A 24,282-nucleotide genomic window follows, 5' to 3' on the forward strand; every position below is an offset into this window, starting at 1 on the left:
TTATTTTCTATTAAGTATGGGAAATATGTAAACTCTAAATATACATTATTGCAAGAATCACCAAAGATTTTTTTTTAATATTTATTTATTTATTTATTTTGACTGCACTTGGTCTTAGTTGCAGCATGCGGGACCTTTAGTTGCCCATGCAGACTTCTTAGTTGCAGCATACAGACTTCTTAGTTGTGACATGCATGCGGGATCTAGTTCCCCAACCAGGGATCGAGCACAGGCCCACTGCATTGGGAGTGTGGAGTCTTACCCACTGGACCACCAGTTAAGTCCCAAGAATCACCAAAGTTTTGAAACAACAGAAAAAAATCAAAAAGTCCTAAATTTCACCTAGTCTCTTTTCTAAAGATACACAATATTATCAGTCTCTTTTGTTTTAATTTTTAACATTTAGCACTTACAACCACAATTTTAAATCTTAGGATAAACATTTAAAGGATATCAACTTGATACTGTTGATATCAGCTCAAAAATAATCATACCTGTTGAGGAGATGTTTTGTTCTCCCCTACCCTTTACTTAAGGAGTAAACTGAATTTGTCATGTTATTGATAATGCCTGATTTTGGGGAACAGTGATTCACACAATAGTAATGATTTCACTTTGTACAGAATCTTGAAGTAACAAAAGCATCCTGAAATAAGGAAAATTGACATCACAAGCCTTTCTTTTATGTGCTATATATAAAAAGGCTATATTATTAGTAACTATAAATGCACAAACTACTATAATGATGCAACTGGAGGGTTGGTCTTTTGATAGTTAATCATTAATGAAATTGAAAGGTTAAAAACTGATGCTTAGAACTTGATAGCTAGAGAAGATTATTTATGGAATAATTTGCATTGTGATTTCTGAGCCAAAGTTTAATGTATGACTTCATTGTATTTGAAACACAGTGACTCCCATGGTTAGGTATGTCCTCAAAAGAAAACCATCCATTTTCACTATAAAATATACACAGATACTAAGTTACCAAATATAACAAAATTAAATTATTTAAAATTTTGACTTGTGGAAATTCTTTTACAGTTCAATTGTTGAATAAAGTATTAGGATCTCAATGTGACCATCTATACTTTCTTGTCTTTGGAAATATTGTGCAACTTTGAAAAAACCTGCTGAGTATAATAGTGAGAAAAGCATATAATTAGAAATTTTAGTGAATTAAATTTGAATCTTGTTTTTATAATTTATTAGCTTTACATCTTGAGTAAAAATGATTAACCAGTCTCAATTTCCTGACTTGAAACAAAAAATAGTAAAATTTACCTAAAAGAGAAATTTGTAAAAATTAAATGAGATTCCCCATATAAGTGATATCATGCGATATTTGACAGATGTAGAAAACAAACTTATACTTACCAGGGGGTAAGGGGGGGGATAAATTGGGAAATTGGGATTGACATATACATACTACTATCTATAAAATAGATAACTAATGAGGACCTACTGTATAGCACAGGGAATTCTACTGAATACTCTATAGTGGCCTATGAGGGAAAAGAATCTAAAAAAGAGTGGACATATGTATAACTGATTCACTTTGCTGTACACCTGAAACTAACACAACATTATAAATCAACTATACTCCAATAAAAATTTAAGAAAAAGATTACATGAGAAACACATAGAATAACTAGGACAATATCTGCCTACACTAGGAGCTCAATATTACTCTTCCTGTTCACATTCTCTTCAAATACAAAATTACATCAGTTTTCAAACTTTGTTGTCATCACATAATTGAAAATCTGAAAGAAAATTTTGTTTAAATCAGTGGTTCTAAATCTTGATTGATTAGAATATTCTAGGCCTTCTCAAAATTGGACTCTTGTGTTATTAAGATTTTTATTAGAACAACTTAGATTTTACAGTTTCATCCATAAATTATTAACTAATGAGAAATACAATGAAAAATGTGTTTCCTGTAGGTAAAATTAAAAAAAAATTAGAAGAGCATTATCAGTGTTAGATTGTTCTGCCACTAGTATGTGATAGTATCAATAGTATTCTAAGCTGCAGTGATAGTATCAATAGTATTCTAAGCAATTATTATGGTCTTCAAGGTATCTTGGCAAATACAAAGAAAAATTGTAAGACAGACTAGTGGAAGAGAGAACCAAATGAAGAAGGAAACCCTAGGTAGAAACCAGAAAAGGACCAAGGAAGTGAGCTATGGCATTAGAAAGAAATAATAAACAAGAAAAAAGAGTACTTAATATCATCATCAGAGTTCAAGGAGAAATAAGACTGAATACAGAAAACTGATTTTGACTCATCATATAACTTTGTCTACTTTCAGTACCTCCTCTTGCCTATTTTAAATGCCTTAAGTTTTTAGAATGACTAAAATATTTAATAGAGCATACAAGACTCAGAATGATTTGTCTCTTTTCTACTGATCTATAAGCCCCAAAGAGATTAGGGGGTTGGCCATTCAGGGTCATGCGTAAAGTGAAAGGTATTTCAGCATAGAGGATAACTCTACATTCTCGAGAAACAAATTAAAGCTATCTTAAAAAGAAAGGTAGTAATGGAAGAATGAAGATCTCAGGAGGAGTCAATAGGTATAGCTTACCTGTGTAAAAGAGAAAAGACACACTTCCTAGTAAACCAAAAAGTGTAAAAAGGAGTTACATTTAAACATGAATATGTACCCTTTGTAATTAGTTTCAATTAAATTTTATGTTAACTGTGATTGATTATAGTGTATGTAGCCATAGGGCATTAAAATTCATTACTAGATAAGATGTAGGTAAATCTTTATTTTTTTATTATTGGGCTTCAATTTAAGATATTGTATCATGCTTTGGAAATGTTTTTAAACATAAAGGATTATCTACTCTATATCCTAAAATGTCTATAGTTTCTTAATTTGCATTTCCAATAATGTCCTAAAGTTATCATGTGCAGTTTGGTTTAAGATACATTTATGTTTAGTTTACTAGAAGATTTTCTGTGACTTTTGGAATTTGTACAATGCTACTGGGCATTTCTTCCTAGGGGACGATGCCAAAAAGCAGGTCCACCCTAAAAAGGTGAAAATTTGCAGTATTGAAGACATTCAAAGAAGCTGCTGAAGACACTGAGAGCAATTCCAGTTATTAGCAGATGTGTGGTCCTGTCAGTGTGTAAGTACCTCTTCATATCACTTTATCACTCATAAAGTGTCACTGTATAAACTCCTTTCTGGGAGGAAGCCAAGCACTTTTGGAAGCTGAATAACCCTTTCAGGCAACTAGAGGTCTATTCATTTCATTAAAACAGTGAATAGTGTATGAATTAGAAGAATCTGATTCATAAGTATTAAATAATTCATTTTCTGTGTAATTTTACCTGAGATATGACTGTAAAGTATGGAGATTGATTTTTATATGCATATTTGAACATAAAACCCCTCAGAACTGCTATTTGTAAAGAGAAGAATGTTGAGATGCCGTATATTTACCTCAATAATGATTTCAGCAATTAAGAACATTTGAGAATCATGTTTTAGAATTAACTTAAAAGTAAGATTATTAGTCAAACAAGAAATTCTCTGGACATTTTCATCATAAACTCCTTTGTAGAGATTAAAATGTGATTTTTTATGTTCTTCATCTAGTGGTTTGGAAAAAATAAATCATTTACAGGTATTAACATTTATCATAAAGGAAGGTTACTCTAAAATAAAAGTTACATAAATGTTTTAAAGTTTAGCTTCATTTGAATAAATGTATAGATGTCAGGTGGGCAAGCATTATAAACACAGGTATTTAGCTGATCCCTGCCCACATCCCCACAAATATATATAACTGATAGACTGTAAAGAAAAATCCTAGAGCCTGGAGAAGAAATTACGATAAAGTTCTGTGGATACAGCAGTGATAGGATCATAGTAAATGCAGTTATGTCCATCTAATCTGTCCATCTTTTAAAACGACAATGCCACCAGGGAACAAATTCGGTTACATATAAATAAAGAAAACTTGAGTTTAACTAAGACATCCTTGTCATCATTTTAAATGCAAGGAGTCAACAGCGATTACCTTCTATATTTTGAGAAACAAAATCTGTCATACACAGTCTGACTGTTGAGGGGAAATATAACTCATTATACATATTCCTAAATATGCAGCATCTGAGAAAGTATCCATATATTCTTCCTGAGGATATATTAATTGAACAATGATCCAGCTGTCTTAGATGAATTGCAAACCTGTGCTACAAAATGATGAATGGTGAGCATTGAAGCTTACTCAATAATAGGACTCAGTCATTTTTAAGTCAATGTTTATTACATTTATGTATTAGCTTATTTCAGTTCCAATAATGATGACTTCAAGTTAATTTTGGGAAATCTGAAAATGTAATAAAGGAGCTTCATAGGAGGAAGAGGAGAGGAAAAAACAACAGAGACAGGACTCTGCGAGAGGCTGTCACAACAGATTTCAGCAACACAACAAACGTGTACTTTCTGAATATGAAGGGCATAACCAGAGTTGAAATATCTATATCCTTTTTCTGAACAACAGGAGCAGGAACAGAGATGAGTTGTGGGCAGCAGGACTCCTAGATCTGGTTTAGTTTATAGAAACAGGAAAAGTGGGATTTTATGAATTATCATGGAGACATAGAATGTGGAGCAACCCACAAAGTTAGACTCACATTATGAAAATCAACCATCTGAGATACTACTAAGATACCTCTCTGCCCAAAGGAACATCTTGCAAATAGCTGGTCCTAGCTAATTTAACAATGGATACAAAATCTTCTAAAAGCAGAGCTTGGATACAAAATCACCATAATTATAAAAGAACAGAAAAGAAGTAGTAGAACTTTCCAACAGAGGAAGGCTACTTTACCAGAAAAATGTTGCTACTCAGCTTATAAATGATGTGAAAAATAATTACCCAGGTTTTTTTCAATATTGAAGTAATTGCCTATTTGAAGGAAGACCTCAAAGTAGAAATGCAGAAATTCAGGGAGGAAATGGAAAGTCAATAAAGTAAAATAAAATACAGTCTGCCAGAACTCCCAAAGAAGAGGAAATAATGTAAAAGAATAATACAAAATAAAGTTTTTTTTAAATACAGGGGAACAAAGGAAAATAGGAATTATGTAAAATACAGCAAGATACAAGAAGAATTTTTAAAAGTAGCCAAAATTAAATAGAAATTTATAAGGAGCTAAAATGTCTTAGGAAAAGTGATATTTATAGAAGAGAGGGAAAAGATATTAATGTATACATAAATGAAGATTGAAAGTAATCCAAAATAGTGAAACAAGAAATATTTTAATATATAATGCAAGAAAACTTTCCTGAAATGAAAGACTTGAATTACTATATTAAAAATGTCAGAATTAGTCATGTAAGCATCTACCAATAGCTTCAATATAAACAAATATTTATTTTATTATAAAGGTAAATAAAACCTAGAATATAAAGAAAAAAAACACAAAAAAATTCACTCATAACTCCACCAGAGATAATCATTATTAACATTGTTTCAATTTTTCTGTATAATATAATATATAACATATAATTTAATATTATATGTGATAAAATATAATATACAATAAAATATACAGTATATATTTCAAGAAAAAAGGATTGTACTGGGAAATGAATTTTACACTAAACATATTAAGTATATTTTCCTATATATTTATAAATTATTAATTATAAGGTTTATGTTGAAAAATACTTTCATGGTTATGGTAGAAAAAATTACACAGAACAAAATTGTGGAGAGTGAAAAATTCATCCTCTTCCTATCTCAGGCTCTTTTTCTTGTGTATCTTTCCAAGTGTTTACACAAATGAAAATATATCATAAACAAAGTTTTTTCCATTAATAATCCATTTTTTTACAGACCCTCAAAGGATCAAACGTTGACAATATAGATCTACTTTTTTCTTTTTGGTGGTAACCTAGTATCACATTGAAAGGTGGTTCTACAATTTGCTTGAGTATAGTTAGCTTATTTTTTATCTTTAGCTTTTCCAACAATGTTGCAATCAATATTCCTGCATATAAATGTAAGTTATGTGTAAGTATTTCTGCAAGATAAATACCTAGAAATGCAATTGTGGGGTAAAAATATAAATACATTTAACTGTATTTTTCTAAAATAACTTGCAGAAAATTTAAAACAAAACCAACACTGTATTCTCACAAACTTGTCTTAAACGCTTTATCAAAGTTTGTATCTTCACAAAAGTAGTACAAAAATTGTTCTTTTAACTAAACCAAATCCCTCCCTCAAAAGAATAAGAATATGAATAGTCAGCCATTAGAGAGTGTTTTAAAATTGAGTTCTTATGTGAGTCAGTTCTGTATGCAGGAAACAGAACCTGCTGAATAGAGCAGATCTGACATTCCCATCAAACGATAGCTCCAAAGTTTAAGACAAATGGAGCTTCTTAAAATAAAGCCCTTAATTTAAAATTTAAAAATAAATAAAATATTTACAGCTATTACCATGTAGATTACCAATGATGTTACCGTTTTCCCTATGCATAAAAATGGAATGAAGCCATTTACGTTCTTTTACCTTCACTACACTGTATACAACCATTTAAAAAAATCTCTACCACTATATGTGATAGAGTGGTACTTCATCGTTGTTTTAACTAAAATTTGCAAATCATAAGATAAAGAATCCTTACTGACAACTTGCATTTTTTTATCTGAAAATTGACTGTTTATGAACATTTCTCATTTTACTGTTGGGTGTTTATTGTTTTTGGTATTGATTTACAAGAACTCTTTACATGTTAAGTACATTAATATTGTTTTGCCTGTCATATGTGTTACAATAAGCTTTCCCCAGATTGCCATTTCTTTACTGATGCTGTTCATTTCCATTTCTGCAGGCAAACATTTTAAATTTTAAGGTAGTAAAAACTACTTTGTATCTTAATTAGAAAGGCTTTCAGCCTCTACAATTTTATTTTTCTTTGAATAAATTCCCCTATATTTAAACTCTTTTATTAAAAATAGTGCATAGTATTCCATTTTATTGATGATCATAATTTTTTTAGCCTATCCTAATCACTGGTTATTGTGTTTGGTTCCTTTTTTTTTAAACTCTAGTCAGTGTTGGAAAGAACATGCATATATTTTACATACATTATTTTAGCCATGTCTCTTTCCTTATGGTAGATTATTTTGTACTGTAATTACAGGGTCAAATAGCATTCTTGTGTTTAATACTTTACATTTCTAGCCCTGCCACGTGTCCCTCCATGAACATTGTAACAATTTACATGTCCACAAGCAATACACAAGAGATGTCATTTCTTGGCACCATTACCAATGCTGAGTGCTGTTACTTTTAAATATATTTTCCAATTGTAAAGTTTCACACTCAAATTTAGAACAAATATTTATGACATTATGTATTCCCAGGCCTTTGTATCTTTTTCTCTAGACTTCTTTTCCAGTACTTTTTACTTTAAACGTTTTTCCTGGGCCACTCAGACATAGGACTGACGGCAAGGAGAAAGATACCCTCTGGGTAAATGGTAGAAAAAATACACAAAGGGAAATTCAGGTTGTTTCTTCTCCATAAAGGGCTGACTCTTTTCCAGCAACTTATTTAGATGTTTCTTCTCTCCAACCTAAGAGTCCCATTTTTTTTTGTCCTGTGATAAAAACATCATCTCAATTACATTATGTCTGCTGCCACAGCCCAATTAAACTTCTAATGGACTCTGTTCTCACTTGTCTGGGGAAAAGATGGACTATGTCTGTGAAGCTGAATGAGGCTCAGACTTCCTATCATTTCCTTGCATCCCCATCATCATAAGAGGCAGAGGAGGGCAATTCATCCTTTTTCCACTGAAACCCTTCCCTCATGCGTGGCGTAAAGCTCCAGGCAGACAGGCTGGAGACTTGCGTGTCCTCCAAAGACGGCAGTTGTAAAACTGCTCTTGCAAGATCAGACCCTTGCTAATTACAATACTAACATCTATTAACTTTTTCATTCATCGCCAATTTTCATTCATTTCTTAAGGCTAATACTAATTGCAACTTTAAGAAAATAATAATGCTAAATAGGGCAAGCAATCTGGGAACCCGAATGGTATATTCCCCTCCTGATACACATTGTCTCATTAGACACATTCACAGAGGAGGGAAAAGAATCCCTCCAAGAGCTGGCACTGCAAATTATTATTTTTATAAATTATATTTGTTCTAGGGTTATTGAATATACAACTTTTTTAACTTATAAAGTGAGAGTTTGGGGATAATCAACTTGGTAAGCAGTCTCAATGGAGAATTTAAAATGAGGGAAAACATGGTAAAGAGGAAATAGTAAGGGGAGTAAAGTACTAGATCTTGAAAAGTAATCTGGGATAAACCAAAGGGACTTTTAATAAACATGATCTTTGTTAAGTTTGCTCTGGTTATAGCCAGCAAAGATTCCAGAAATATTTTGCTAGTAAAGAAAATAACCTCTTCCCTAAAATGATTCCCTGCCTGGTCTGTTATTTACCTTCTAGCCACAATGATCATATCAAAATGTTAGCTAAAATAAAATAAAATTACCGTAATTGGATGAAGAGAAGAATGCACTTTAATTTCCTTATTTATCAGTTTGGTAAGAATTTATTGACATGTCAATCCTTATGATTAGTCATTTCCTGGTTAGGAAAATCAGAACCCTCACTTGCTTGTGTTAGTTTCTGGGACTTCTGGTCACAGAATAAGTTTCCATTAATCAAAATTTCATTTTGGGTCTTCTACATCCCAGGCCATATTTGCTATCATTGGCAGAAGCCAAATTAGCAGTCCATTTTAGTATAGAATGAGCTAAGACTGAAGGGAGTAAATAGAGTGGTATGAGAGAATAAATTCTAGTTTGTATTCAGGTAAATGTCAGCTAACTTGAGATGATAAGCATGCTAACTGTCCTTCAACCAAAGTACAGTAGCATATGCAGCTATGTGTGTGCGGCACCCATATATGGGACTTTGTCTCTTCTGGTTCACCAGCTGCATTCAGATGTTGGAGATGAAATTTGGGAGCTGGGATAATCCACAGTTGTCACATAGGCAGAGGTGATTCCCTTAGGATCTCTCCTCAACCGCAAAGACCTTAATCCTCAAGACTTGACTCACAGAAGTTTCTTTCCATTCAACAGTAACTTTCCGATTTTCCCCAGCTGGGGAAGAGCCTGTCATGGGCTCAGTCTGATGATCACTCACTCAAAGGCTCAATCCCTCCGTAGAGTTTTCGAAGAGCCTTCTGCCCCAAGTTTTAAGGTTCCTCTTATCGGTAATCAAAAATATACTTCAACAGAGAGGAGAGGGAAATAGAAACAAAGGTACTTTTATTGTAAATACTGGCCTTGCAGAATTGCAAACTCAATTAAGTCACTGTTTTTATTACACAATAAAATAGAGGTCACTCTTAAGCTTACTCAGAAGAACTGCTTGTCAAATTATAGCTTCTGAAATATAAGTGAATGCATCAAAGCTGGTAAAGGCAAATACGTATTCAGTGCCCCAATCATGCAGTGTGAGAGTAAATTAAAGGAAAATAGAGCTCAGAGGAATAAATATGTCAGTTACAACATGTGTTCTTTTGCAATCAATCAATTTCTAGTCTAGCCTGTCAATGCTACCTTTTTCCACTGTTCTTTAGTTTGGTTGTAGGTCCCTCAAGCTGGTGTCCTACCTGATTTTTGTATTTTGTGTAATGTTACTGCCTTTATTTTTTGCTACTTTCAGCTTTTGATATTAAGTGAAACATGTAGTGCTACAATAGCAGTGAGACCACCTCCCCGGGAAGAGGATAGCAAATGGGACTTTCTGTCTGTGATACAGGAAGAGGCACTTTCTCATCCCAGTAGAGCTGGCATCCCTCTGGAGAAATACCATGTACACACACTAAGTGAATGTGAGAACTGTGGTAAAGTGGACCATATTTATAGCAAAATATGGATACTCTAAATCTTCAATAAGGGATTTTAAAAAATCCTTAATAGGTGGAATGGACAAAAACAAAACAACAAAACAAAAAAACAACAGCCCTCCAGGAGGCAATGGACAAAGAATTTCACTACTAAAAAGAATTTTTCTATTTAAAACCTTTGAGAGGTTATTTTACAAATTAAAATTTCATCATTTGTTTTCAAAGCTAAACTGATAAAATATAAGCAATATAGTTCAAAAACACTATGGTACAAAATTATATATAATAAATGTAAAAACTTAAATGAAATATTAACAAGTGTGAAGGAATTCCACTAAAGTAAAAGAAAGAAAACTGTTATAGCTACTATTATGTAATGTTTTCTGAAGTTTCTAACCAATAAAATTATTTATGAAAACAAAGAAACTGTATAAATATTAAGAATGAGGAGTAATACTTTGTATTGATCAATAATTTGATTTTCTGCCCAGGAAAACAAAGTTCATCTGAAAAGCAATTGTTCAGTAAAATGGCTAGGAACTAAAGAAATAAACTGAACTTATCAATGTATCCAGGTACCATTCCTTCAGCATCATCTAGTTGGGCTTTGTAAAAAAAAAAAACCAAAAAACACAAACAGAAGACGCAAGGGTGATTTAATATTAAGAAATTTATTTCATAATTTTTTCAATATATTGTCATGACCAATGGGAAAAAAACACTTTACATAAAGTTTTGGACTAGATAATTTTTAATACACCTTATTTTTTAGAGACATTTTAGGTTCACAGCAAAAATGAAGGTACAGAGTTTCCCATATCTCCCCTGCCCACCCAAATTCATAGCCTCTCCACTATCATCATCCCCCACCAGAGTGGTTCATTTGTTACAATTGATGAACCTACATTGACACATCATTGTCATCCAGAGTCCATAGTTTATATCAGGATTCGCTCCCTGTGTTGTACATTCTAGGTTTGGACAAACATATATAATGACATGTCTTCACCATTATAGTATCATACAAGGTAGTTTCATTGCCCTGAAAATCCTCTGTGCTACTCATCCGTCCCTCTCCCCTAACCAGTGGAAATTTTACCCCTGATATTTTTACTATCTTCATAGTTTTGCCATTTCTAGGACGTCATATAGTTGGAATCACACTGTATGTAGCTTTTCATATTGGCTTCTTTCATTTACTAATATGCATTTAAGTTTCCTCGAGAGAGAGAGTGGTGTCAGCAAGATGATGGAATAGATGGAGGTCCCTCACTCATGTCCCCTCTCAACAACAATAATTCGGCAGCCATTCACAGAAGAAATGTGCCTTTGTGGGAGTTTTGGGATCTAGAGAGGAGACTGTGAAACTCAGTCGAGTCCAAGACCAAGGAGGGCTCTTTGAGAGGGCAAACTTGTGCCCAGCTGGGTGGTCCAAGTTACAGACCGGGGAACAGCTCCATACCCCTGTGGACTAAACTACAATCCCATTTGGTCTTGGTCTTGCCACCAGCAACATATGCCAAGGGACCCAGGAGGAGTCATGCATACCCATGCATCAGGCAATAGACCCACAGTCTTTGGCCCGGGCTCCAGCCCCACTCAGCTGTGATCTGGAACCCCCTTGAGGCAAGCTTGCCAAACTCAGTCTAACTTCCCATTCTGAAATGGCCCTGTAACTGGGCTCTAGTTCTTCTCTGCCACAGTCCAGGAAGTAGTCTTGCCAGCATGGGGGCCATAGGGAGACATGCTTGTTTGTGCCTCTGAAAGCAAGACAACCAATCTCCATCCAACAGCAGATCCTGAAATAGCCCTGTGACTCAGCTCCAGCACCTCCCAGCTGTGGTCCATGAACAGTTCTGCCCACTCAGAGACTCACCAGGAGAAACACCCATAAGTGTCCTTGGAGGTGAACACACTAACCTTGGTCTTCCTGTGAATCCTGAAATGGTCCTTTAATTTGGCTCCAGGCTCTCCCAGCTGTGCTCAAGGTGTGGTCCAGCCCACTTAGGGGCCTGCTGGGAGACCTTCATGTCTGTGCCTCTAGAGCCAGGTTGGTTGACTTTGATCTGGGCTGTTAATCCTAAAGCAGCCCTGGGACTCATTCTGGGCCAGTCCTGCCTGCCCAGGCACCATCCAGTGACCTGGCAGGAGCACTCTCAGGGACTTGGCAGGGGCCACACCGTCTATACAACTGATAACAGCCCTGCTGTCTGTGGACCCAACTGCAGACCCTGGAACAGACTCTTGTCCCCAAACCCTCTGAACAAAGTCCTAGAGGCAGTCCCATACACCCAGGAACCAGACAGGATCCACATATGCCTGAGCTTCTGGTAACAGGCCTACCAATAGCAGACCCCACTGTGAACTGCATGATTTCTAATTCCAAAGACTAATATCTTTTCTCTGTATCATGACATTCTCTCAGAAAAAAAAATTACAAGGAGGTAAATTTTTATTCAATAAAAGGGATAATTTTGAACTGTTAAAGCTAAAAAAAAAAAACAACCTAGAGTATTTATTCTAACACTAAGAGTACAAATGCAATGTGTCACAGTGCTGGTTCATTTTGGGACTTCCAGTTTAGCTGAATCTAGTTGCATTCAGAAAGGTCAGGATGGGAGAAATAAAGCAAAATATAGAGTCACTAAAAGTGACATTAATTTATCCCCTATAGGGATGGTGGTAGTTGTGGTGGTAGATGTAGTGAGGTGTTACAACTCAGTACATTAACTGCTCATTTTCACATCTTTCTAATTTTCTAAGAATGCAGTCATTGTTGACAGAGCTGATGTGGTATAGTGGAAAACACTAGAGACATGTTCATGACTTCAGTGACCTTAGACAAAAGCCACTTAATATCTTATAATGGATTTAGTAATCCTTATAACAGTGAGAATACTACCTTCACCTACAAATTATGGAATATCCAGCTAGTGCAGAATAACAAGCAGAAAAAAACAGAAGGACTAGAAAGGGAGAAAGAGAACATTCGTTATCCTCAAGTGAAATAATTATTTACATGAACAAATCCAAAACCCTCTACACATAAATGATTTAATTAATGAGAACTTAATATTACTAAAAGCAAATCAATGCACACAAGTTCATAATAGCAACAAATAGAAAATAGTTTTGAAAAGTTTTAAAGAGATAACATTTCTCTACTTTTCAGTGATAGCAAAAATATGATACTTAAGAATAAATTTAACAAAGATATGAAAAAATGCAGAATATTATAAAGCATTATTAAGTGAAATTAAACAAAACCTAAACAAATGAAGAGATATACCACACTGATGAATCAGAAGACTCAACATCGTACAGATATCAATGTTTCCAAAATTTACATATAAAATCAGCACATCTCACAAAGTTCCAAAAGGATTTTTTTGTGGGATTTAACAAATCAACTCTGAAATTTGTATAAAAAGTGTCAAGAACACCCGAGACACACTTGAAGATTAAAGAGCTCATTCTAGAATATATCAAGGTCTCTTATAAGGGGGTAGTATACCATATAAGGTAGTACTGACACAAGGATAGACAGATATGAACCAGAATCACACATACGTCACATGATAAATGTTGTGCTGCTAAGAAATGAGAAAGGAGGGGCTTTTCAATATATTGTGGGGGATGGTTTTGGTCCAATGTAATCACTTCTTGCATCCTTTTTCACTCTCAGAGTGTCCCATTTTGGAGAATAAATCATAGAGGTTTTCCACATAAAAATAATATGAAGTTTGATTGCTATCTCACACCATACACAGAAACCACTTCTGAGCAGATAGTAGAACTAAATATAAATGGGGGAAAAAAAATAAAGCACTCAAAAGAGAATGTAGTAATATCCCATCATGAACCCAGAGTTGGAATATTTAAACAGGACACAAAAAGCACTAACTCTAAAGGAAACATTGATAAGTGAACTACATTAAAATAAAAAAACTTCCATTGGTCACATGATAACTCTAAGGGTGTGAAAAAGCTAGCCACAAAGTAGGGTAAGTCATTTGAAACATATTTGGAAACATACCTATGGAAAACCAAAGACAACAAGGGAGAGAAAAACAAAGACACCAGAGGAATTTTTGTCTTTGACATCTATGGCTATAGTAAACAGTAAATACAGCCTAATTTTCTACCCAGATAAACAAAACACTTCATACTAAAAACCTACTTAGTGCAATTCCTTTTCCCCACTACATCATGTCCAGTTTTCAAAAAGAATGACAATGCATACGAAAAGAGAACAAAGTTTGAAGAGACAGAACAAGCATCAGAACTAGACTCAGATATGACAGAGGTGTTGTCATTATCAGACTGAGAATTTAAAACAACTATGATTATTAATGTGACAAGGGCTCTAATGGAAAAAGTGGACATCATCTGTTCCATATAATAGACAATTACATGCAATAGTCCATTTGTTCAACAACAGATGGAAAATGTAAGCAGCAAGATGAAAACTAAGAAAGAATAAAAGGAAATGCCTAAAATCAAAAGCACTGTAACATAAGTGAAGAATGCTTTCGATGGGCTTATCAATAGACTGGACACAGGCGAGGTAAGAATCAGTGAGCTTGAAGAAATGTCAATAGAAATTTCTAAAATGAAACTATAAAGAGAAAAAATTTTAATGCTCTATGAAAACTGTCAACCTAGAATCTTACATCCAGTGAAAATATCCATTAGAAGTGAAGGACAAATTAAGACATTCCTAGATGAAGGAAAACTAGAAAAATTTGTCACCAGAAGATATTTGGGATGTAGGATTAAGCAGAGAGTTCTTAGACTTAACACCAAATCATGATCTATAAAAGGAAAAAAAAATTATAAATTGAACTTGATCAAAATTTAAGACTTTGCTTTGTGACAGCCTGTGAAGAGAATAAAAAGGCCAGTTACAGAGTGGGAGAAAATACTTGCAAATCACACATGCAACAAAAGATTAATATCTAGAACACATGAACAATTCTCAACACTCAATAGTAAAAATAAAAGCAGTCAGTTAAAACTGGGGAAAAAACATAAAGGTACATTTCACTGAAGAAAGTATACTGATGGCAAAAAAATCACACGAAAAAGATGCTCAACATCACAGCCATTAGGCAAATGCAAATTGAAACCACAGTGAGATATCACTATAAACTTATCAAAGGATGCAAAAAAAAACTGGATCACTGGATTGCTGGAGAGAATGTAAAGTGGTACAATTGCTTTGGAAAACAGCTTGGCGGTTTTAAAAAATGTATGAAAACTAAATATGCAACTACAATATGACCAGCAATTACAATTGACCCTTGAACCACACATGTTTGAACTCTGAGGGTCCACTTACACTCAGACTTTTTCCAACAATAAATACTACAGTACTCCACAATCCACAGTTGGTTGAATCTGTATATGCGGAACAATGGATATGGAAGAACTTCGAAATGGAGGGCCAACTGTAAATTATAAGTGGGTTTTCGACTGCACAGAGGGCTGGCGCTCCTAACCCCCATGTTGTTCAAGGATCAACTGTATATTTCTGGGTATTTATTCCAGAGAACTAAAAAACTTATGTTTACGTAAACACTTGTACATGAACATATATAGCCTCAGTTTGGAAATAGCACAGATGTTCTTCAACAGGTGAATGATTAAATAAATTGCAGCATATCCTCTAGGAATATTACTCAGCGATAAAGAGGGCAAATTATTGATACACAAAATAACTTGGATACATATTCAGAGAATTATGCTGAGTGAAAAAAAGCCAGTCTCAGAAGATTACATGGTATTACATTATTTTATTTACATAACATTTTGATATGACAAAATTATGGAAATGGAGAACATATATGGTTGTCAGGGTTTAAGGAAGGGGTGGAAGTATAAGGGAAGTTGATGTGGCTGCAAAAGAGCTACATGAGGGACCCTGGTGGTAAGGGAAAGGTTTTCTGTCTTGACTATATCAATGTCAGTATACTTGTTGTGGTATTGTATTATAGTTTTGCAAGATATTACCATTGCAGCAAACTGTGTAAAGGGTACATGTGATCCCTCTATATTGTTTCTTACAAGGCATGTGAATCTACAGTTACCTCAAAATAAAAAGTTTAATTAAAATAAAATTGCAGACTTTAAAAAAATTAGGTGGGAGAAATACAAAACAAATACTAAAAGGGTAGAATTAATGCTAAATTATTATCACATTAAATATGTAATAACTTGATTTTTAAAAATTATAAAGCTAGATAAAATAAAAACAAAACTCATTTGTATACTGTCTATAATAGACATCCCTAAACAGAAAAAGTCAAAAAGTTTGAAAGAAATAGGATGGTAAAAAAAATACAACATAAAACATTAACTAAAAGAAAAGTTATTTAGTTTTCATATATCAGAGAAAATAGTTTTTAAGGCAAGAAGTATTAGTAGGACTAGAGACAGATATTTTATATGATAAACTCATATGATTTTATATTGTTAATCTACTGAGAAGTTATTGTGATCCTAAATATGTATGAAACTAATAATATAGTCTCAAAATATAAAAAACAAAACCTGACAGATTCAATAGGATAAATTGATAAATTCATAATCACTGGTGATCTTATATCATTCTCAGTATGTGATAGAACTGCTAGTGAAAAGAAAACAAGTTGTAAATTGTACACAATAATGGCATTATTTTGTTTTCTTTAAAACAATACACATATCCACACATAAAACCATGCAACAACACACAAAAAAGGGTATGGAACTGAAAGGTGATTAGGGAGAAATTAGCTTTTCCTATAAATTTCTTGAAATGTTCTAAGAAGTATGTACTGATTCCTCTAATGATCTAAATATGATTTTTCATTTTTTCCATTTAACTCTCAGAATTTTGACATTTATAATATGGAATAATACTGGAAACAAACAGTAATTCATTGAATTTTCTTCCCTATTATTACTCACATCCTCCTGATGTTTGTTTGCACTGTCTTTGTCCAACTTGCCAACTGAGTCAGGACATGTCTAATTCTATAATTGGAGGGCTGTGCACACCACTGTTACTGCCTAACAAGTGTGATACAATCAGAGTAATAAGATGGGTAGAGTTTCCACATCTGTTAAACAGATACAAGAGAATTTTGTGGTTATGTGTTCTTGATACTTTTTAGCTTTAATCTACTATTAGATATTCACCTACTAAGCTGAACATAAAAAGAGAGCCATTTTTTCTAATCTACAAATCTGGAAGGAAACTGAATTTGTAAAGAACACTGGTGTATCTGATAAATGGCTGGGATGGAGAAATTCTGCAAGGAGGAACTCCTGAGCAGATATGGAGCCCAAACCTTCTTTTCCCAAAACAGAGGTGGATATTATTATTGTAAGACTTTCTTTTTTTGGCTTTTTTACTGTTTAGTCCTCCATGCCTTGAATATTACCTGCTATATAATAGGGGTGTGTTATGGGTTCAACTGTATCCCTGAAAAGATAAGTTGAGATCCTAAGCTCTGGTACTTGTGAATGTAACTTTTTATTTATTTATTTATTTATTTTTGGCTGTGTTGGGTCTTCGCTGCTGCATGTGGGCTTTCTCCAGTTGCGGTGAGCAGGGGCTACTCTTCGTTGCGGCGCACGGGCTTCTCATTGCGGTGGCTTCTCTTGTTGCAGAGCACGGCCAGAAGCCCTGTAACTTTATTTAGAAATAAGGTATTTGCAGATGTAATTAAATTAAGATGAGGTTTATTAGGGTGGACCCTAAATCCAATAAAATGGTATCCTTATAAGAAAAGACATAGACACAGGAGAAAAGCACCATGTTACAACATAGACAGAAATTGGAGTGTTGCAGCTTCAAACCAAGGAACGTCAAGGATTGATAGTTAGCATTGGAAGCTAGGAAGAGGCAAAAATGAATTCTACCCAGAGTCTCAGAGGAAACATGTTCCTATTGAAACCTTGATTTCAGACTTCTAGCCTCCAGAACTGTGAGAGAATAGATTTCTGTTTTTGTAAGCCTCGCAGTTTGTGGTTCTTTGATATGGCAGTCCTAGGAAACTAATAGAATACTGAGTAAATAACTGTTTAATAAAATATAGGATAAATTATATTTTCATGTTAAGAGTCTTGTTAAAATGTATCAGCATATTCTAATCAATAGATACAGGATGAATTTACTTTGGAGGAAATGAAAGGATCTAAGAAAAACATCCTATCTCATTTTATTTGTTTTGGGGAATTTTCTCATTTTCCTGTTATTCTTCCATAACTAATCTCAAATTATTTGTGTACAGCCTCATAGATGAGTTAGCTTCATGGATACATACTTTGTGGGAGAGACATAAAAATCCGACAATGCAATAAAATAATTCTGAGATATTTTGTGTATCCATTTAAAGGCAGTATCACTAAAACTTTCCTAAGTGTCATTGGTTGCCAGGCACTATGAATGGTTGCTTTCACATAATGGCATCTCATTCAGTTTTAATTATTTTTCACAGTTTTTGAGGTTCAGGAACTATAAAGCCTTTTCTCAAACACTGAAATAAGGGGCAGAACCTAGATCCAAAATCAGGTGTTCTCAGCTCTAACTCAACCCTTTTATTACATAAATACAACCTATTTGATTGGTTAATGAATTCAAATATTTGTTAATATTTCATTAAATAAATATTGATTATACTTTAACACATACTTTTCTTTAAATGAAATTATAAATATTCTTCATGTCTCCTCAAATCCTTTTTGAAAAGAGATTGTTAAAAAATTCAACAAATTATCAAATACATTTTTTGACCAACACTCCCTATTTCCCCCATTCCCCAACACCTGGTAACCATCATTCTACTCTGTGTTTCTGTGAGTTAGTCTTTTTACACCCTCTTTTATATTTTTGATTTCACAATTTACATCTATTTGTATTGTGTATCTGTTAACAAATTATTGTAGTTATTACTATTTTCATACTTTTGCCATTAACCTTTATATTCAAGTGGTTAACACACTGCCATATTACAATATTAGAGTATTCTGAATCTGACTACATACTTACCTTTACCAGAGTGTTGTATATTTTTATACATTTTTTTGGTACTAATTAGCATCCTTTTGTTGCAGTTTGAAGAAGTTTCAGCATTTCTTGTAAGTCTAGTGGTGATGAGCTCAGCTTTTTTTTTTTTAAGGGAAAGTATTTATCATGCCTTCATTTTTTTTTTTATAATTTTTTTCTTTTTTTTTTGGCTGCATTGGGTCTTTGTTGCTGTGCATGGGCTTTCTCTAGTTGTGGCAAATGGGGGCTACTCTTCACTGTGGTGCACGGGCTTCTCACTGTGGTAGCTTCTCTTGTTGCAGAACATGAGCTCCAGGCACGCAGGCTCAGTAGTTGCGGCACGTGGGCCCTGGAGTGCTCATGCTTCAGTAGTTGTGGCGTGGGCTCAGTAGTTGTGGCATGTGGGCTCTAGAGCATAGGCTCAGTAGTTGTGGCTCACAGGCTTAGTTGCTCCACAGTATGTGGGATCTTCCCGGACCAGGGATTGATCCCGTGTCCCCTGCATTGGCAGGCAGATTCTTAACCACTGCGCCACGAGGGAAGTCCTCGCCTTCATTTTTGAAGGATATCTTTGCTGCGTTAACTATTCTTGGTTGCCAGTTTCTTTCAGCACTCTGAATATATCTTATTCTCTCCTGGTCTGCAAGGTCTCTGATGAGAAATCTTCTGATAGCCACAGGGGGATTCCTTTGTATGAGATGGGTTTTTTTTTTCTCTTCTTGCTTTTAAAATTTGCTTTCTGTCTTTGATTTAAACAGTTTTATTATAATGTGTCTTGGAGAAGAACATTTTGGATTGAAATTTTGGGATGACCTCTTAGCTTCTTAAAGTTGGATGGAGGCTGAGGTCTTCTATGCTGCCATTTCAGCGACATTACTCTGACGACTTCAAATAATTCTTCCGGAAAAGACAGTTTTTGAGGCAATGTGTTGGTTCAAAGCTGAAACTGATGTGGATTAAAGCTGCAGCAAGAATTTTGTAGAAATTGAAAGGTAAATACATAAATAACTATAACGCAATATAGACATTGCAATGGTACTAATAAATTGCTGTGGGAATTCTGAGAAGCAGTAATAAAGATTTGTCTGTAGTGACAACTTCATCATAGGCACTGAGCTAATCACTGCATAGTCACTGCTAGTTTATGTGGCAGGGGCTAATACTGTTCCCATTGCACAGATGAGGCAACTGAAACAGAGAAGTGATTTGTCCAAAGTAACATTTCTAATAAAGGTAGAGCTTGGATTTAAACCTAGACCTGTCTGACTTTAGATTCATGCTTTGAACTACATCTTTACTGCTCCTTCCTGTGAGACACCCTCTCTAATTTCCCTGGTTTTATGATATGACTTCATATTCATTGATATTTTTATAGATGACTGTAAGTTGAAACTTGTAGTCTCATAGGTAATACTTCCATACTCCATATTGTCATTCTTATTCTAAGTGTGTAATGGGTGCAATGAATCTTTTTTTTTTTTTTTTTTTTTTTTTTTTTGCTGTACGCGGGCCTCTCACTGTTGTGGCCTCTCCCGTTGCGGAGCACAGGCTCCGGACGCGCAGGCTCAGCGGCCATGGCTCGCGGGCACAGCCGCTCCGCGGCATGTGGGATCTTCCCGGACCGGGGCACGAACCCGTGTCCCCTGCATCAGCAGGCGGACTCCCAACCACTGCACCACCAGGGAAGCCCTGCATTGAATCTTTATCACACTTTGGAAAGCTTCCTTTCTCCCAATAGATCTCAATATATTTGGAAGGCTGTCCTATTCCTCCTAAAATGCAATAAATATGGAATTTCCCCATAAGTTTATTCTTATGTTGTTATTGTCTCCAACATTAATTCAGTGCCCAAATCCCTTATTGACCAAATATCTCTTAGGCTCATATTTTCTATAGTATGCCTTAGCATCCAAAAAATACAACTGGTACAAAGTAAAGCAGGTCTTTACAGACAGTGCTGGTGGGAGCATCCCATTTGTGGTAACCTGAAAGTTTCCTAGCATTTTCCCCTCCATTACTCCAATTTCCTGCTCCAATTTTCTACACTACCCACCCCCAAACTCATCACTGAACCCGTTATTACCAAACTATTTGTCTATGACTTCAGCCAATACCTGGTTCTCTGTGGAGTGGTTGCTGAAGAGCATGTATTCCAAGAGTCACTGGTCTTCATCCCTACTTTGCTGAGATAGATACAAAACAGTACCAGAAGGAAGAGATGGCTTCTTAGGACCCCTTCTGTTTTCTAGTTTTAACTTATCATCGTTTTGATCATGAGTGACAAGAGAGACTGAGACTTAATTCCCTCACACTGTCTATTGCTAGAATGTAAAGAAAAGGTAAAGGGATAAGACATTTTAGTTTGGGAAAACTGCATGGGCAAAAGCTCTGTGGTGGGAGAGCTTGGAGAAGATAACAGAAGAGTTTTCCTTTCTGTTTTCTTGGAGTACAGAGGTTCCATGAAATAAAATATTTGCAAACTTATTCAGGAGGATAAGGGACATTTTAAAAAGAATTATACAGCAAATATCAAGGCGGTTATTCTCTTATTAATAATTTTTTGTAAAGCTGAAGTATTATCTGCTTGTGTTTAAGTAAAAACTACCTAGCAAAATGCCTTATATATTAAAGATGCTTAACAAATCTTTATGGAGAAAATGAGTAAGTAATGAGAAAAAGGCATTAGTGATTAATACAGGGTCATTTTCTATCACCATTATTCCTCAGGTTACAAAACATGCATCCCTTTTGGAAATTCTCATTGTGATCTGTTTTGTGTTTCATGTAAAACAAAGGTCATTGAGGCCACTTTATAATTCTAGAGTATTTCAAATGTTATCGTAAATATTATAATAGTAAAACAAAACAAGCAATTGTAAATAGTTCAAAATTTTAAAGAAAAAAACCATTTCCATTGTAAAACAAACAAATCTGTTAAAACTAAGTATAACCGGAAGGCTTTCAGGCTTATCCTAACCTCTTATTATATCAAAAGATTGAAAACTGTCAGATGTCTTATTATGTAAAACTAATCCATGCTGTATGAATAAAAGCTAAAACATATGGGGGAAAGTATTGAGTCCCTAGTACCAGAGATCACGCATGAAAGCAAATGAGCATTAATCAGGGATTAATTTGCACTGAGATGCTATAAAACTTAGTGAATTTCTCCACAACACATGAATAAATCTTAATTATTTTTTCCTAACCAAAAACTAATTTACATTTGAACTGGTGACACTGGGCTTGTCTACCATGTCACTCATTTTGAGAAAGGTATAGTGATATTTTCTGGTATGTAATTATGAGTCAAAATATCTGTCAATGCCATAAAATGTAAAACACATATATTTTTAAAAAACAGAGTTATTTTCAGGACTTGAGGTTGTTACTTTTAAAGGCACCCATTGCTGAAGACAGATGTGGGATTTATAAATATTGAATCTTTAAATCCCCTAATATTTCACAACTTCCCAAAGATTTTTTTAAAATTAGATAGAGAGCATAAAATTCTCTGGAAAAGTAACATTACATTTTTGTACGCATTTCTGTGGTACTAAAAATACGCTTTTAGAATGAATTAATACTAACATATACGATATTTAAAACTTCCCAATTCCTAATATAACTAAGGCTAAAAAAGTCATTTTCTTACCGACACAATAATTTAGACTTAATCCCCTTCAAGGGGAATAGATTTTAAATATAGATGTATGAGAGAATTATACTGCCTTTTTTTAAACTCTTGGAGTCTTCTGTTGGCTGAAGATATTTCTAAGTAGAGCAAATCATTAGATCTTTTACAACAATTTTGCCATTAAAGTATGGAAGGGAAGGGAAGGATGCCTAAAGAGTTTCAGGAAACATGACCCTTGTGGAATGAAGGTCAGGTTGGGTTCAATAGATAGAGCCTTCTGTTCTGCACATGGCATGCTGAGAAGACAGATGTAGGGACCCCAGCAAAGAGGTACTGTGTGAGAGTAATAGAAAAAGGCAAGTCTGCATGGATAGAGAGGGTATAGTGGGGAGAGGGGCCTCCAGCACTAGAGGACTGCACACTCTCTCTATGTCCATAATTGTTTTCAGAGATCTCATCTTATTTCCCTATACTTCTGGTCAACGAAGAGACACTATCATCTGTGGTTGTAATTCCTACAGATTTCCTTTATACCATGTGTAGGAGAAATGTATTAACAAATAAGCTTTGTTTAATATTTTGCGCATTTTTAAATATCTATTTTTAGTTGAAGGAGACTGAGATTCCACTTGAGGAGTAAAGGGATAGTAGAAGCCTGAGATATGGGGCTGTCTTATTCAGAGTCTTGTTAAATAGCCTAGCACCATAGCCACAGTTTCAGGTGTACCTGACACCTTCCTCTTTAGTAAAATCTCTAGCCTAATCTCTAGTCAAGATAAGCTAGAGATTTTGCCAGTAGACTATGGGAACTCCCTCATATCAAAGCCTGATGCCATGCTAAGTTTTTGTTTTTGTTTTCAAATAAGGTGGAGAGAAAACAACCATAAATCAAGCTGCTCTTTGTAAATCCAATTCAAGATCCCCTCGTGTGGTGAGAAAATAGGAATGTTTATGTTTAATGGAGGTTATCATAGTAACTGTATCAGATGTAGACTAGCAGAAACTGTTGGATAGATTCTACATGGGAAAAAAAGTACTAAGATATTGCTTTTGGAATTTGCAAAAGAAAATAAACTACTACAAAACCAAACCAATAAACAAAAAAACTCCAACAGAAATAATTAAACTACTGTGGGTAATAGTGTAAAATATTCTTATTTTTTTCATCTACAGTATATTTGTGCATAAGAACTACTGAGATAAATACATCTATCGTGTGTCTGGAGAGAAATATAAATAGGTCAGCATGATTTGGAGGCTCTTCAAAGCAGAAAATGCAAAATAATTCTTTTTTTCTATCTTCTGTTACTCTCAGTTCTTACCAGACTTAAAGAGAATTGAACTTGAGTAATAGCTCCATTAGAGCTCTTTTCTAGGATCCATTTCCTGTGGTCTCACTGGGTCCAGCTGCTGATGACTCACAGAGGAAGTGGCAGAGATTAGGGTGTATGAGGGAAAAATCAGAACAGCACAGAAATAAAGCAAATCAACCAACCATTACCTTTTGTGCCAAACAGAACAATGGCTTAACTACTGTGGTTCAGAATGATCTGTCTTATTCCACTCATTTATGCTATTCCTGTTGGAAGGACCACCAGGAAACCTGTGAACCACTATGGAACACACACTGGAATCCATGGCACATCTCAATTAATATTCCCTCCTGACTCAACTAGAACAATGAAGAGCATC

The 24,282-nt window shown here is 34.6% G+C and overlaps 1 long non-coding RNA gene across 4 annotated transcripts in view; it reads left to right on the forward strand.

Moving 5' to 3' along the window:
• Nucleotides 1-3,019: 3,019 nt before the first annotated feature.
• The window catches only part of LOC132597270 (uncharacterized), a 61,522-nt gene continuing 40,259 nt past the window's right edge, over nucleotides 3,020-24,282 (forward strand). For 3 of the 4 annotated variants that reach the window (XR_009563791.1, XR_009563790.1, XR_009563788.1), the window contains exon 1: nucleotides 3,020-3,146. This is a non-coding gene — a long non-coding RNA (uncharacterized lncRNA). Of the gene's footprint in view, nucleotides 3,147-19,711; nucleotides 19,946-24,282 lie in introns of all 4 variants that reach the window. The other variant, XR_009563789.1, reaches the window with a different exon arrangement.

This window comes from Globicephala melas, chromosome 4 (genome assembly GCF_963455315.2).
Source record: "Globicephala melas chromosome 4, mGloMel1.2, whole genome shotgun sequence".
In the NCBI taxonomy this organism is placed as follows: Eukaryota; Metazoa; Chordata; class Mammalia; order Artiodactyla; family Delphinidae; genus Globicephala; species Globicephala melas.